Raw genomic sequence first — 15,919 nt, 5'->3', positions numbered from 1 at the left:
GACGACGATTGATAAGATTCTGCAAATGCGCACTCGCAATCTAACCGGCAAGTGCTCACGTCTCAGTGCGAAATCCAAGAACTGCGCTCCACCATCCTGCGAGAGACATCAGGGCCATCGTGCGCGAAGAACTGCGCAAGTCGTTCCCTTCATCGCATCCTCAGGTGGCCTCGATCACTGACATGGTGAAGGACAAGCTTAAACGGACTCTGGGAGTTTTATGAAGTGCAGGCCTAATCGTCACATCCCGTGCCAGAGGCGATGACCTACGCCACCGTCGCGCGCCGTCAGAGCCCCTCCACGCCCGCGCCCCGTAACGCCGCAATGACGTCTTTCGCCGCCGCCGCCAGCTCGGCCGGCTGTCACCCAGCGCAAATGCCCAAGTAAGACAGACATCTGATGCGCTCCCCACCACCGCCCGCTCTGTTACCACTGCGGAGAAGCGGCTCACGTCTATCGCCAGTGCCCATACCGTGAAAAGGGACTAGAGGGTTCGCCGTAATGCGCTGCGACCACGTCTTGGCGAACGACCTCGTGACAACGCGGATCACTTCGCCGCAACACAGTGGATAACCTGACGACCTTCCCGGTCGCCGTTATCAGGTCGCTACATCTCGCCGCACCGCCACCTGTACGCTGGCCTAACCCGGGGCCAGTCAGTCAGCCGTCATCTGGAAAACTGAAAACAGCAACCGATGGCGGTGCGGCTGTTGTTCGTCGAAATGCTGAACACCCTCCACCGCCGACGACTACTTGCCACCTCGATAACGCCGCAACAAAACGCCGCCTAAACATGGCTTGATGACACGACGAAACCCGTGTGGGACAACGCGATGCAGCCGTGATAACGCCACTGACCCGATTGCAATGCAATAAGAAGAACCACCGACCCTACTTCAACTACGACCTTCGTTATCCTGCAAGAGTGTTCCGCGATGTAATTCTCGGCATGAGCTTTCTGAACCTAACACGGCACAACCGAAAGTCCAAGTCCATACCGCTGTCCACAGACCAAGCGATACTACCGGAGGGGTACATCCAGTCAGCGTGTCTTGGGTGTACTTGAAAACCAAATCAACAACATTCCACCTTGCGCACGCATCTTCATTTCCGACGGGGCAGAAGCAGCAGACGACATGAAAGCCGTCGTCGAGAACATCCAACACCTGCTACTCCACAGTAAAATTGTCGACGCGAGGAGTACCGTTCAGTTATACGGAGGAAAAGAGCAGGTAATGGTGATGAACTTCAGCCAGTAGTATGAACTCCTGAACAAGGGAGCGGAGATCGCATACATTGAGGAAGTTGCAGCTATCAACGATGCATTTGTCCTCTCGGATACATCCGAAGCTACAAAGACGGTGTGTGTTCCTGAACCAACTTTCGATAGTAATCCAAGTCTTGCCATGGATAAGCAAGAACTGCTCGCGCGTCTCCTCCAGGAATACGAGGACTGCTTTCCGTCGGTATTAACGATTCGACACAAACCAGTTGCTAGACATCGCACAATTACCGAAGAATGCGCTCGGCCTATCCGTCAGAGCCCGTACCGAGTTTCGACGTCAGAACGAGAAGCCATAAAGCAGCAAGTCGATGAAATCCTGCGTGAGGAAATTATGCAGCCTTTGAAGAGTCCGTCGGCGTCTCTTGTGGTCTTAGTGAAGAAGGATAGAACTCTGCGCTTCTGCGTCGATAATCGCCTCTTGAACCAAATCATGAAGGACGTACACCCCCTCCCACGGACAGACGACGCATTATACCGGCTCTGCAATGCTATGTACCTTTCGTTTATCGAGCAGCAAAATTCGTTACTGGCAAATTGAAGTGGATGAGAGGGATCCAGAGAAGACCGCGTTTACCACGCCTGGCTGCCTCTCCGGTTTCAAGGTCATGCCATTCGGATTTTGCTTTGCGCCTGCAACGTTCCCGCGCGCGATGGACACAGTCTTGGCAAAACTGAAGTGGCAGACTTGTCTCTGTGATGATTTGGTCTTCCTAAGTCAACGAGGGGTTGTTTACCCGGTAACGTATTTGTACTTGCAAGGTTCGAATTATTGTGGTCACCACTGAGACTAATTCGCAGTGGGGAAAAGAAACAACGAAGCCGATTGTTAACAAGACATGAACATATAATTAACACAAACTGTCACACACGCGAACTAGCTAACCAAGATACTAAGACTACTAGAAACGTTCATGCACTTCTAAATGTTCTCACACACTAAATAATTATATATAACGGTAAAGTTCGTGACCGGTCACAATTACTTGGCATGCGTCGGTGTGGCTGTACGGGGCGGCGTTGCGACGGCCAGTCAGTTGCAGGGCGTCGGTCGCGTGAGGATAAGACGACAAGACACTACTTGCGTCTTGAGGATCGTCCGCTGCTCGGCCAAGGAGTCGCAGGAGGGGCATAGGAACGGCTTGCCTTCAGCACCATATCACCAGGATCCGCGAACACCAAAGGCTGGAGGTAGGACAGAGGCCGGATCGTCGCTAAAGTCATGAAACTCGGGCCCGCAGCCCGACAGCTTCGCTTCTCCGCCCGGTACTCTTGAAGTCTTCAGGTGCGGACCCAGAGCCCGACAACCTTGCTTCGTCCCACCGTGGACCGGCCTTCTTGCTTGCTTGCTTGCTTGCTTCCTATGCCATGGCGCATACCCACCACGGGGGATTGGCCAAGAAGCCGGCGGTTAAACAGGTGGGTTGAAATTATACAATGAAACTAACTGATGTTAGAGCCGTATTTTATTTATGTTATCGGGAATTAGTAAAAATAAAAAAAGGAGGAGATCAAGGTAGAAGGTAATAAATTTCAATCAGTATAATTGGAATTGTCTTTTTCTTTTCCAACGCCGCCTGCCTTCTTCTCTTCTTCTGCTCCCTCTTCCAGCAACCGTGTATCTTCGTGATTCGCTGTTGACCGAGGTGCGGCGTCAGGCGAGCTCGCGCCGAATCCCGCCATTCTTTTTCTTCTTTTATAGCCACTGACCGTCGGCCGCACCAGACATGCGCACATAAGTCTTTGTACATGACAGTCTCGTCAACTTGGATGAGGTTGTATTCTTTGCCACAAATTTCGACGACAACCTGAGGCGCCTTCAGACAATATCAAAGGGGATAAAGTCTTCTGGACTCACCCTGAAGCATAAAAAATGCTGCTTAGCTTACGAAGTACTTCTGTTCCTAGGCAACGTCATCAGCAAGTCTGGAGTCCATCCCGTCCCGCAGAAGACAGCTGCCATCGCTACGGCAAGAATGCAGTGCGCAGATTCTTTGGCCTTTGTATCTATTATAGGCACTTTTTCAGATACTTTTTAGGCATTGACCATCGACTGACCCATGCCACAAACTCCGGCGTCGAGTTTAAGTGGTAAATACGCAGGTGGCCACATTTGAGAATTTGAAATGACCGCTGCAGTCACCACCGGTACTTTAACACTTCGGTGAAGGCACCGAGACGAAAATCCATACCGATGTAAGTAGCGTAGGCCCCGGTGCCATGCTAGTTTAAAGGAAGGACGGAATAGAAAGCGCAATAGCTTATGCTAGCCGGTCACTCTCGAAAGCGGAAGGGAATTATTCGACGATGGAAAAATTCACCGACGATTACGATACTCCCTAATGCAAAATTTGAGCGCGGCTCTATGCGTGTTTTCATTACGCGATATATTTATTAAGTGGCGCGAACAATCTATCTCATGCGGCACGTTCCAAACAGAATAAAGTATGGTGCGACTGCCTCGCTAATCGGGAGAATGTGAGAGGTAGCGCGTAGGTGATGGGTGGGCGCGATTCACAACAGCCTCCGCTCATGCAGCGCTTTGTTTCCATATATGGTATTGTTGGTGTCATCGGTAGCCATCGTCATCGCTACTTTGGCGCCATCTCGTAGTCATCGTCGCCGCAGAGCCCATCTTGCTCGACACTACGCTCTTCTGATGCTGTTGCCATTAGAGCACTGCACGGGCCTAATTTTTCGGCCCGAGCCCAGCCCGGGCGTACATGACCGAGACCAGCCCGGGCCCGGCCCGGGCCCGTGGTTCCAAGCCCGGGCCCGACCCGGGCCCGTGTTACTGAGCCCGGGCCCGGCCCGGGCCAGGGCGTTCATTACTAAGTTTAGCTAGGGCCCGCGTGTGCATGACAAGGCCCGGCCTGTAAGAAAAACAACCTTTTTTTACTTACAGATTGTACCGTATCTGTCAGCCTCACCTTCTCGACGCTTAATCAGCTGCAGTATATAAGCAATGACAGGCCGAAATCTTTGTTTCTCCCAAGTGAACATCAGTAATCCGGCCCATTGACTGTGCTGCTATTTTTCCGCTGGTGCGCATGCAGTTACCTTGATTCCTACGATATGGTTCTATGATGTCATTTATCATGCAAATATACAGGGTGTTACATTTTAGCTGAACCACATTTTCAAAGATTGCCTGTGGCATGTAGCACAATTATAATCCTTGATCTAAACTACTCGATGAGGTGGCCATTACTTCCACGAGAAATCAAAACGCCTAATTGAAGAATTAAAAAAATTATGGGGTTTTACGTGCCAAAACCAGTTCTGATTATGAGGCACGCCGTAGTGGGAGACTCCGGAAATTTGGACCACCTGGGGTTCTTTAATTGAAGAATTAAGATAATTACACTAATCAACTTTTTTACTAATTATATCACTGCACATCTTTCAATGTACGAATTATAGCCGACGAGTTCCCAAGGTGTATCCACTTGGCACGAATTCTCAGGACTAAATCAGTTTCGAGATAATTTTCAAAGTGTCCGACGAAATCAATCAAATCAAATCAATTGATTCTCCAGTTTACATGCTGGACAAACATTTTGGACTAAAAGCTACATATGTAGCTTGACGTGACCCAAAAGACCAGGCAAGACAGAAAGACAGAAAACATGCACAATAATTCACATATATTTCCAGCTCTCGCTGGAAATCCTCATAGACGAAATAGCTATGAACGGGAAGACAAAGAATATTTCCGTCACGGCGAGTTAACAGAATTAAAAAAAGTTTTAACAGAATAGCCATACTAGCTATACAAAACAGCGCAACACCAGCTATACAACATAGCATGAGACTGAATTTTACAGGATTAACATTTGCTAAGAAAACGAAACAGGATGTACATTATATACTCAGAACCATACACAAAGGCAGAATAATAATCACAACAGATACATTACAAACGACCAAAGTATGAGCTGAGTTCTTTCTTACTGAAATTATCGACATTTTTGTATTTTTTCAAAGTGAATGGTAGTTTATGTATTAGCGACTGATGCTTATAGTGTTCTCAAGTATGGAATTGACCATATCTCAGGATTTCTTGTGTTCGCATTAATGCGACGACGCTCTAAGGAGGCTAATTGTTTTGTGTAGTTTCACGATAATTTTGACATAGATGGCCTAATGGATGGTCAAAACGCCTAATTGAATATTTTACATAATTACGCTAATTACTTTTTAATTAAATATTTCACGGCACATCTTTAAATCTACGAACTATAGCCTCTGAGTTCGCAAGGCGTATCCACTTGGAACGAATTCTCAGGACTGAACCAGTTTCGAGATATTAATTTTGAAAGTATCCGACGAAATGCATGGGCGTTCCAGTTAACTTTTTGAAGAAAACGCTGTTTTATGCATTGAAGCCCAAAAGTAACTGGCCTTAGCGCTAAAATAATGCAATCGGATCCCTATTGCAAAACCCAGTATCCAGTGCCCAGTGCCATGCCTGATTATGGGCCCAGTGTCGCGCGCTGAATGCTGGGACGCTGGCAAGGCGCGGCATACTGGGAGGCACTGGGCGCGGGGTACTGGTGCTAAATGCAGCTCTAGAGCGAGAAATAAGTGGTGCCTGGCTACCTTATGCATTTTTTCGAATACAGAAAGAAAAAGAGAACGTTGTAATGCAATAAAAAAGAAAAAAAATTTAAACAAAAAAGTTTTCAGGAGGATTCGAATCTCCTACAGATCCCAACCCCCGCATCTTACCACTACGCCACGGCGATTCGTGATTACCGATTCATATTTTGCCATGTCAACGCATAGACACAGTTGTAGCTTTGCACAGACGTCTCGCACAGACATGGTAGATGCGATATCGCCTTCAACTAAAACTTACGCCTCTATCAGAACGAAAAAGTTATTGTCCGTATTGCATAGTATGCCTGAAAGTGCTGCAACACTGATTTGCTTTTGCGATTGGTATAATAACTACGAAAAAATCCTTAAATGAACCGACGACCCGGAATGTTGTACGGGCTGTTACTGCCGATTTTGACAGCCGTTTCTTATTCTTCGCGCAAAGGTAATGCAACATTTTCATAGCTCGACAATGCTTTTCAATCGACACGTAGGTTTAGTCACATATCTCCGTAAGAGAAGCGGTCGACTAATGCGGCTGACAGCCTTCGGCGACAGCACCTATAGGTATGTTTATAACACGTCATATCGGCGCTCATCGCTTGTTGTGCTGACACTGTACACACGAAAGAATGGTCTGTTTAAAAACAACGATGTGAAAGGCAACTACAGAGTGATTTATCCTCGTTAGACTTGTTGATTCCTCAGCCCAGACGGGCCGATAGAGTGTCGACGAACTCGGCGGGTACGGTAGGCTTAACCTTCGGTTGAAGCGGACGATCTCGGTGTGGGTACCTGGCGAATGCGAAAATGTTTGTATTTCAGCTTCAGAACCTTTTAACTATTATTTTTAGTACAGCAGGGAAAGTGGAAGAGCAGGAATCACCGCAGCTTTGTTGTCGGTGCGATAATATCAATCAACGGCAGGCTTTCTGAGGTCCGTTCGAACGCGTCTAAACGGCTGCTCGGTTTCGTGTCGACTGTACAACACTGCGACAACTCGCAGTCATCGATGGCGTACAAACTACTAGAAAACGAGGCGTTATCTGCGTTTGCGTAATTTCGTTCACGAATATAGTTATCCGCACAGTCGAAAGGGAAATGTACAAAGCGAAAGTGACTTGAAGTGTCCCATGTGCATGGGCAGCTCCGCACCTTTATTCCAAGCTGCAACACTGCCGACACCAAACAGACATTTATGATCCCAACTTATAGCGCTATTTAGGACAGGGGTCTGTTTTTTTTTTTTGGACAGGAGATGCCCATAAAATTGTATCAAGCATTTAATATTCAACAGCGCGTATACTCCGGCAGTGCGGCACAAACGAAACCAGCGCAGTCTCCAGTACGAGCCAGCGAACTCCAGCGCCAACCAGCGCGTGTACAGCGCACACCAGTGCGCCCCAGCGTCATAGCAGTGAAACCAGCGTCTCGTCCAGTGTGACCCCGCACTTCTCCAGCGATCTCACCAGTGTCGCAGTGACTCCCAGTGCCTCCCAGCGTGCGCCAGCGTCCCCAGTGCCACCCAGTGTCAAAAACCACGCTGGTTTCACACTGGAAGGCGCTGGTTTTTGCAATAGGGATGGTATCGGTACTGATAATAGTGCAAGCGCAAAAGCCGTAACATGAAAATGGTTTGAAGAGTGGTTCTTTGTATAATTTATTTTTCCTTACGCGGAAACAATGTACCTTTTTACGGAAAAGAAAAAAAAATGAGTGTAGCTTGCACCGGGCGGCGCAATGCTATATAAAGAGACAGCGGAGCTGATGGGCACCTAGCTAGTCCTGGCTTTTGGGCTAGGCTAAGCACTATGAAGTCATCCCCAGCATTTCCCGGAATTTATTTATTATTAATTGATTATAGATTAGCTATTGATTGGCTATCGATTGTGAATCGCAAGATATTGGACATGTATTTGGGCTAGGCTAAGCACTACTAAGTTATCCGAATTGATTGATTATTTATCGAATATTGATTAACTATTGATTGGCTATCTATTGCCTACCGATGACTGCCTAACTTTAAGTAGTCCCCACCATTCTTAGCTAGACTTATCCAGGCTCAGCTTCACTATTTCACAGGTATATGTGCCATTGCACTTGGACCCTTTTGGCACTGCTGCCAGGATCGGCCCACATTTTTGTAGTCAGCAGCCACATTACGACCGGCCGAAACAGCTCCACTGTTGAAAACGAGAACTTCATCTGTTTTACTATTTTCTTTGATAAGATATACAGTCATGTGATAAGATATACAGTCAGGACAGCGGTGTGGATAAGAGAACAAACGGGGATAACCGATATTCTAGTTGACATTAGGCGGAAAAAATGGAGCTGGGCAGGCCATGTAATGCGTTGGGTGGATAACCGATGGACCATTAGAGCTACACAATGGATACCAAGAGAAGGGAAGCGCAGTCGAGGACGGCAGAAAACTAGGTGGGATGATGAAGCTCGGAAATTCGCAGGCGCAAATTGGAATCATCTAGGGCAAGTCAGGGTTAATTGGAGATCGCAGGGAGAGGCCTTCGTCCTGCAGTGGACATAAATACAGGCTGATTGTAATGATGACAGTCATCTTGTACGTGTCTCTTCAGCTTGGCACAGAATGCATTGAACCATGTAATGCATAACGGTCGCGTGTTCTCGAAGGCCTACTTGGGCCCTTCAATGAGCGGGCCCGAGTCGGGCCCGGGCTCGTGGTTTCAAGCCCGAGTCCGGCCCGGGCCCGCGGCTTTAAGCCCGGACCCGGCCCGAGCCAGCCGACAAACGCTTCGGACGGCCCGGGCCCGTGCTGTGCTCTAGTTGCCATACCATCATCCTCCGCTTCCCAGCCTCATGGTTGTGCGCTGCTCCCTCCTCCTCCTCTTTCCTCCTCACGCCCTCTTCGATGTTTATCTCCCGCTGTGCTCCGCGTTCGCTTTCATCCTTCGCTGTACTCGTTCGTTCCGTTACGCCTAGAACGCCGACACTCACCACAGGAACGGGCGCCCAAGAGTGCGCCCTAAAAGAATGTTTTGCGATCATTCGGGTTACGATGACATCCCGGCCTTATACGTACTTCATGCACTTCGAAGTGGTAAGCGATCACCAAGCCTTCAGGTCGCCTACTAGCACAATGGAGTCGCGGACTCCAGGAATTCGACATCACCATAACGACAGTCCAGACTGAAGCATTCTGATGCCGATTGCCTATCGCGCGCCCCTATTGACCCACCGCCGCAAGGCGAACTGGAAGGCAATGCCTTCCTAGGATTAATGACCGCAGACGACTTCACCGAACAGGAACGAGCAGACCAGGAGTTACGAAGCCTTGTGGATTACTTAGAAGACAACACAGACGTTGTCCCTATGGTATTTTCGCGTGAGCTGTCATTGTTATCCTTGCACAACGACATCCTCGTAAAGAAGAACTTTCCGCCACTCCGTGCCAACTACCTTCTCGTTGTGCCTTCAGCTGTGCGGCCTGAGGTTCTGCCTATCCTTCATAACAATGCGAGTGCTCGCAACCTTGAATTCTCCCGTAGCCTGGCGAGGATTCGGGAGATACATGCTGTCAGCAACCCCAGGTCGCGCCCTACTATTTGCCTCATAATCATAACATAATTGTAGTGTGTTACATTAAATATTTCTTTTATATATTTTAAATTCTTAACAGAGAGTCGACGCAAGGATAGTACTTTCAGAAAAATCCTACTTTAAAAAAGAGGGCAGTTTCACCTGAAGGATGAGGCATTGACAGTTATAGCAAGATTTGGCGAAGGATATTCACGGAAGTACGGCATTTGCACCTGATACGTGTGCAAATCAGATCCCGCGTTGCGGCAGCTATCACTCCCGCAGATGCACAGCAACGGTGTCATAACGTGCCCACACCACTACTCACTGTCTTCAAACGAAGATACTTACCCAACTGCGGATTGATTAATAGGATTAAATAAAGGGAACGCTACTTGGTCTGATATATCCACTTACCTGTGAAAATATTTGACATCAATATGCGCGTAATTGTAGTATACCAGTATGTGCCTACTACTTTTATAATTGGATATTTACTCTTGACGCTGACCCCGTCGTCTAAAATTTTAAAATTCTGCTAATGTTATGCGTTGAAAAATGTTGCTCGCTTAGCGCGCACGCACTAATATAACTTATATTAGGCAATACATGAGATCATCAACACCGGTTATTATTGCGATCCCGCTATTTCCTCCATGTGTTATAAATATTGCTCGAGGTAAAGGAACGGATATCACCAAGAGTAAGTTTCGCGTAGGTCACCGGGCTTGACAAAAATGGAACGTTCTTGCAGGTAACAAATCGCCTTTAACTGGTAGGCGTGCACGCTCATCATGCCAACGGACGCCTGATGGCTGCCAGGGCACTGTTTCTGCTGTTTATAAGTTACCTCCCGTGCTGCAACATGTGGCACTGTCTATTGCTGGTACATGACCCGATGATCTCAACCTTGATATTGGTTCAGTGCTTCGCCCTTGAAGTGAAACGGCATTCTTTTTCACATAGACTGATGTTCCTCTCACCATACCCCTAGAGAACAAAGTGACGGCGGGTGCCATTGTGGAGCCGTGCACAATAATAAAAGCTACTTTGCTAACATACCAATCACGTAAATCGCGATAGCGCGAAATCGTTATTTGAGCCAGCACTGCGAATCGCTTCATACCTGCAGGCTGCAGCTCGCGGGGTCGAACCAATCATAACGCAGACATCAAGAACCTACAACGACAGAGATTGCAAGCTGTTCTCTTCAGAGTAATCTTAGAGACGCTACTTATGGGGAGGTAGGAGGGGGCAGGGGCTTGAACGCAAATTCTCACAATTGCACACACATGATCAAAAGTTCAGAGCAGCTGCGAGCGGTAACAAACATAGTATAGTCAATAATATAATCAAGAAGCCTGCACAAATTATTCAGAACCCACAAACGCGCAAAACAAAAACTTCTGTGTTGGAGCAAGTGGCGTACAGAACGGCTCGTCACAAAACTTCCTGAACCAACTTCTGCGATAGGTTTGCCTGTTTCACCGACATAGGGCCCCGCTCCTGCTCCCACTCCCAATCCTCAAGTTGCATGGGCGTTTCGTTCTCCGCGGTCCATTCTTCATCACTGGTGTCGCCGGTGTCAGTACGGGCCCAGCTGTCCGCATTCGTCAGGTAGACCTCGCCAACGCGCGCACCGGGCAGTACCGTGAGGACTGCTCCGCTGACGTTGGCCGGGGTGACCACTTTCACGGCGGGCGTCACCTCGTCCGAACCGGCTGCAGCGCGGCTGAAGTAGAAGGACGCGGCCGACATCAGCACAGCGATGGCGCAGAGCGCGCACACGGCGAACGAAGCCGTGGCCGCCTGGTTGCTGCTGTCGCTAAGATCGTAGCGCAGGTCGTCTTTAAGGGCAGGCTGTGCACCAACGCCGCCCAGATCGCCATCACCCACGTCCACACCGTAAGTTGGTGGCGCTCTAGGAACATCTGCTTGGCCCACTGTACCGGGCCGGCGCAGGATTCCCTTTACGGGTCGCTTTGAATCAGCCGGTAGTGCCGCCATGATTATTCTTCTTATCCCTTTCTTCCTTTTCGCTTTCCAACCGGTAAACCTCGCCGGTACATACGGGGCTGGTTGTCCCCTAAAGTGGGACGAGAGACAATTTTAAATTGCACCGCCTACGAATTTCACACCCGCCCACATATTTATATGCAACAATTTCACTCGGAGCAAAAATGTAGGGAAACCTGCGCTATTTCTATCGGCTACAAATGTCAAAAAGCAAACATGTTGTTGCTGTTGCCCATTAGATATGACACGTACCCACGAGGCGCTATAGGATCCCAAACCTGGGCCAGGAGCCGATTCGGACGCGACTGAGCAGTGCCGCTCGCAGTAACAAATGAAAAATTCGCTAGACAGCGCGTTCGCGTAGGCGTTTTTTGTACGGGAGTACGGGCTTCAAGACGGTGTGTCGCGTGTATTTGTTCGCCAAGCCTGCCGTTCGGTGGCATAACAGCCTCTAAAACACGAAGCGTCCACACCAGACCGTGAAATTTTATATATATTCGGGACATTTTGTATGACGGTAATGCAGCGTAAATCGTAGGTTGGTGACGTGAAGGCTCGCGCTCCTGACTACGGTCTCTGACATAGCCTGAGTGGCACCCTAAAGAAGTCAACGCTAATCAGTCAGCACCATGATGTGGACTGCTGGTGTTGATCGCTGTGGGGATCAACACAATGACCAATAACGTTCGCAAAGTTTGCCAGCTTTACAAAAAGACACGTAAGTGCCCGTCAGAATACTGCGGAACATCGCATGCAAAGCACATAACGGTTCAGCATTCGAGGTGGTTTCGGATCAAATCAGTTCAAATTGCGGATCTTGCTACACCAACGCCCTTTTTTCGGAGACATCTCGTATGAGGCTAAAGTGCTGGTATCCAAGCGGCAGCAGACGCCGTTCTGTAAACATGCGAATGCGGCAGTACAGTACGAAGCATACTGCGACTGAACAGCAACAGTTCGTTAAGATTCCGCAGGGATTTTGTGTGTTGCGAGACGTCGTCAGCCTATTTTTGTGTCCACTGCAGGTCGAAGGCCTCTCTCCAATTACTCCTGTACTGCGCTAGCTGGTTCCAAATTGTGCCACCAAAATTTCTAATTTCATCACCCCACCTGATGTATTACCGCTCTCGACTGCGCTTCATTTTTCTTGACGCCCACTCTTAAACTGCAACAGCCCAACGCCGTCTTTCTTTATTGTTCTCTTAAGTTCAACTGGAATGGAAAGTTATAGATGAGCGGGTTTACGGGACATCGATACGAGGGGGAGAGCGAAGGAAGAAGCGGAGCGCCACACGAAAGGCAGAGCCATTGCTCAGGGATCCCTCGTTCAGTTGAGCGGAGTAGGGAGCCTACATGCAACGCTTTTGGCTCCCTAGAGCGCAGCGCGTTGCTGCGCCACCTGTCGAACAAGGTCAAAGTTACTGTCGATCGAGTGGTCGGAGGAGGGATAAACTTTATTTAGAGAAATGAACAGACGCTAAAATCGTCAGAAGTGGGCGGCGTCCCTAGTCCAGGATGCCGTGGGCCTGAGCCGATAGCTTGGCCTTGCTCACCAGGCGATGCTGGCCTTGAGGGCTCGGGCTTGTCAGCTGGGCCTTCCAATGCTCGACGGTTAGTCCGGTGATGGGTGGTGTCGATGGGTTTTGTTGACATTCCCGTACCATGGGGTAGAGGGTATTGGGCACATAGCAGACGGCGCATTTGTGAGTACAGCTCGTAGGATACATGGCGTGCAGCAGGGTGCCGTGCGGGAATGTGGCGGTCTGTAGTTTGCGGAAGATCAGTGCCTCCATATCGAGGTCGCTTAAAAAAATTATGAGGTTTTATGTGCCAAAACGACGATATGATTCTGAGGCACGCCGTAGTGGGGGACTTAGGAAATTTGGACCACTTAGGGCTCTTTAACGTGCACCTAAATCTAAGTACACGAGTGTTTTCGCATTTCGCCCCCATCGAAAGGCGACCGCCATGGCCGGGATTCGATCCCGCGACCTCGTGCTCCGCAGCCCAACACCATAGCCACTGAGAAACCACGGCGGGTGAGTGGTCGCTTTGCTTTGCCACGTGTGGAACAAGGATCGAGTTACTGTGAATAGAATATAAGCCGAGCCTGCTTTATGAGGCTACGAGTATTAAATAAAAATACCATTCAGGCGAGCCAGCGCCGCGTTTGACGACGATGCCGACGACATGCCACTGCTGCTCTTGCGGTGTACGCCATGTTTGTTTCGCAATAACACTCGACCGCTGCGCGCGCTCCACTGGGTAGAAGAGTGGGTGAGTGAAACAAATTTTTCGGTCCACAATAGACGCGAGTAAACTCATCGTCACCTGGCTAGGCCCACTCGGGGACCATCAGGTCAAATCTGACGGTACTCTCGCGGGCCCTCTGGACTGCCAGGATTTCAGAGGTCTGGTCCTGGGCCTTAATGAGCTTCATCATTTCGTCTTGGCTGAAAGGGGGACCGGCAGAGGCGCAGCTGCACAGGGCATTCTCGAAGTCCGCATAACCACCTCACAGAGGGCAGTCCGGGCTTAGGAACCGTTCGGGGTACATTGACAAGCGAGCGATCGCTCCGCTCCATCAACACGCAGGCCGCCCTAGCGTACCGCCCCTGTGCAGTGGAGTCTCCGCTTGCGTGTTGGGCCAGCTGGCCCATAAACTCGCTCAGCTATAACTCTCTAATATCGGCTATCCATGTTTGCTCTCTCATCCACACCGCTCTCTTCCCGTTTCTTAAAGTTACACCTAATTTTTTACAGCCAAGCTGTATATGGCTAAGCGATTCGTCCGTCTGTCATCTCTACGCAGAAACTATCATCATTTGCAATGGCTCGAGCGTCGTCGTCTTCTTCTACAGCTGGCTCCTTGGCGCCCCTCGGCGCAACCGCGCGAACGCGCTTGTGCCACTGCTCCCACGTTCGTCGTGGTCATCTTCTTCCACAGCTGGCTCCGTTCCCGCTCATCATTCCAGCCTAGGATTTCACTTCTCTTCTGTCGTCCTAACGGGAGGCGTTTACGGGGGTATCCGCCATTACCTAAGGGTTGTGTGAGCTATTCATTGTCTTACGTGATGGACAGATTTAATTTTTAAGGAACTTAATTTTGAAGAATCGCAAGCGGCAATGTAACAATGGTGGACTGCGGGCATACCGTCAGTGACGTCGTTTTCCCCGTCATAGCCGAGCGAGTGTAATTTCATAAGAAACACAAAGACGTAACCAATAATTGAGAAACCCTTTAATGTACCATTGGGATTAGCCCAGTAATAAACAACGGGGCCAAATGTTTCAACTTCGCTGGTTAATCATCTGTACGGAGTGCATAGATTACTTCGGTTAGCTTGGATTACTTAGATTACTTCGATTACTCGATTACTTCGGTTAGCGCCTACATTAATAACAGGACGGTGGAGCGCCCTGAATAAAAAATCTTTAATGGAAAGAATTGTATTGGAAGCTCTGAACCAACGTTACGCACGGTCATTTTCAACTTTTTGGTTCACCTTGAAGAAAAAATATTCTGTGGTGATTTAGTGGTTAATGCGAGAGTCGTGCGTTAGCATTACTTCGTGCCTCTTTGAGGTCCCGGATCCATGATTGAAACCGCTTTCACCACATTGCACAGTGTTGTTCAGGCGATGTCGACACACGTTCTTGCCTCTTCGAGGAGCGAAGTACAACTGACTGCGATCCGGAGAAGACTACCGTCAGTCGCACTATATATATATATATATATATATATATATATAGTAGTAACTGGATTTTTCAATGGGCCAAGCGTATTTAGGAAAATCAGAAGCACAACTTCGCGGTTATCTTAGGTTTATTATTAACCCAACAGTTTCGGTCGGTGGACCGACCTTTTTCAAGGTCGGTCCACCGACCGAAACTGTTGTGTTAATAATAAACCTAAGATAACCGCGAAGTTGTGCTTCTGATTTTCCTATATATATATATATATATATATATATATATATATATATATATATATATATACACACTACTATAAATGTAGGCGCATGAGTGGAAGACAAAGTGTCAGCAGAGAAAACGAGAAAGAGCAACAGAACGTATTTGCCCGTCTGAGGCTCGCCCTGACGCCTGTTCAATAAACTAGGTTTCTTTCGCGTCGTACCAATATATATGAGAAGATATTTATTGGCGGTGACCTTCAAGGACGCTTGAGCTCAAGGAAAGGCAGGCAGCGTGGGGCACCGTCTCAACAAACACCAGTGACTAGCAGCGCGAGCAGAGCGGTCCGAGCGTTGGCGATGAAGCTGGACGGAGGCGCGTCTTCTTCCTCACAATCGATCCCGCAGAAAGAAAGACATCCTGGAGACCTAAGATGTTGGAGGGAGAGGGTCGTGGTAGGGCTTGAGACGCGCCACGTGGACGAGGTCACGTCCACGCCGGCGCATGTCGTCAGATGGAGAACGTGGCTCGATGTGAAAATTGGCT

This window comes from Dermacentor silvarum, chromosome 3, assembly GCF_013339745.2.
Source record: "Dermacentor silvarum isolate Dsil-2018 chromosome 3, BIME_Dsil_1.4, whole genome shotgun sequence".
Taxonomy (NCBI): Eukaryota; Metazoa; Arthropoda; class Arachnida; order Ixodida; family Ixodidae; genus Dermacentor; species Dermacentor silvarum.
The sequence above is the reverse complement of the archived record's forward strand: the minus strand, read 5'-3'. Positions refer to the sequence as shown.